The sequence below is a fragment of the Octopus bimaculoides genome, chromosome 11 (assembly GCF_001194135.2).
Source record: "Octopus bimaculoides isolate UCB-OBI-ISO-001 chromosome 11, ASM119413v2, whole genome shotgun sequence".
Classification (NCBI taxonomy): domain Eukaryota; kingdom Metazoa; phylum Mollusca; class Cephalopoda; order Octopoda; family Octopodidae; genus Octopus; species Octopus bimaculoides.
Window position 1 is genome coordinate 66,554,450 of NC_068991.1, and position 1,919 is coordinate 66,556,368.

The 1,919-nt window shown below is 31.2% G+C and overlaps 1 protein-coding gene across 1 annotated transcript in view; it reads right to left on the bottom strand.

Annotated features, from left to right (window-relative positions):
- The window catches only part of LOC106870543 (cytochrome P450 2B4), a 20,414-nt gene that overhangs the window by 6,264 nt on the left and 12,231 nt on the right, over window positions 1–1,919 (bottom strand). The window lies entirely within an intron of this gene.

Consider the following 1,919-nt stretch of genomic DNA (forward strand, 5'->3'; position numbering starts at 1 on the left):
ATTTAACACAAAAAGGTGGCAAGCTGGCGGAATCATTAGCGGGCTGGGCAAAATGCTTAGCGGTTTTTCGTCTGCTGTTACGTTCCGAGATCAAATTCCGCCGAGGTCTATTTTACCTTTCATCCTACCGGGGTCGATAAAATAAGAACCAGTTAAGTACTGAGTCGATGTAATCGACTAACACCCTCCCCCAAATATAAGGCCGTGTGCCTTTAGAAGAAAGGTTTATTATGTAACACAAAAACTTTGACTTTTAAGGTTTTTCCACGAAATGTAACGTTGCTTAATATTCGCCCTTAAAATCTAATTTTTTTCCTGAAACACCACGTACAAATTTCGAGGTTTCGTTTAATCTAGGTCTTCCGATTTTTTTCATGTGTCTGTGTTAATTATTAAGATATCACTGCCCATATCTAATTGTAACTTAATGTCTGTGTTATTAATTTTTACACACACAAATTTCTTTTGAAGCTCCGTCATGACACTTTTCTCGCTTTTTTCCTATTCGTTACCGGTCGACACGCCTGAATATAGGAGCAATCTTTTTCTTCAATTTTATCTGCGTCATGTCTTAGATTTATAATCATCTGGCATTCTTATGCTACTTCCCGTAGAGTTAACTTTTGGTCCTGTTCTAATTCTGTCAATATCCGGGAACGTATATCTGCATCTTTGCTTGCAATTAGCTGCACATTAGCTTGCACATTAATGCCGTCGAGATGTAGGCCCCGAAACGGCGCGCATTCTCTCCTGATGACCCCATACACCTGCTGGCTTCCGGTATGTGGAGTTCTCGACTGGTAGCACTTGTATGTGCGAATTGTTTGCAAGACATCCAATTTAACTTATTGAATTTACCCATATTTAAGCCCTTATTATTACTTTTATTAGCATATATTTCTTTCTTTTAATTTTTATTTATTTATGTTAAATACTATATCTCTTAACCGAGCCTCTTAACATATTTACATCCGGTGTCTCACTAAACGAACGCTGCATATCTGAAATCTTTGAATTACATTTTTGTCCAATATTTCTTTATTTTTATTAGTCTAGCTGAATAATAAATTTTCAAGGGGTGTAAGGTAATACTTTAAAAGTCTTTACTAATTTATTTTTCTCTATCTATTTTTACTTTTTACTCTATCTATTTTATTTTATTTATTTTACTTTATTCTTATTTTTATTTTGTAATTTTTATGTACCCCTAACATTAAATTAATATTCTTATTGGTCTTTTAACCCTTTCGATATTTATAATAAGTAATAGATTGTCTGGAATGTCCTCTACTTTAATTGATTATTAATAATAACTATACACGCTTGAATTAAACTCTACATACTAATTTTTTATTTATTTAATATGGATAGATATAATATCACAATATGACATTTTTATCAATTATATTTACCTGAGTTTTCTTATACTTAACACTTTAGTTGAATATATTGTTATATTCTTACTTTACAACTCCAGTATACACAACCTAAGGTCTATACCATGCCATATACTCTGTTCTTTATGTATAAATTTTATGAGTTAACGGTTTGTTTACTCAACATGCAGGAACTGAACACCTATTTTGTATATCTTTATCTACCTCTGAAGAGATTCGACTTTCAAATAATTTTTAATTTAATTAATCAATATTTCGAAGGTGTGGAATTGAAACAGCTGTAAGGGATGTTTGTCAATTTTCTAATTAGTAAATAATAATTTATTAAATACCTCTCTATTTTCTCATCTTATAATAAGTAAATATATATGAACCACGGTTTATATAGTTACCTTGCAGTTGAGTATTAATTCTAATGTTCAATTTACTTTGTATAGGTAACAAACCAGTACTTTCATAGGATTTTGCTATCCCTGAATGAGGTTTGTAATCTTTATTTGAGTTTATATGTATATATATATA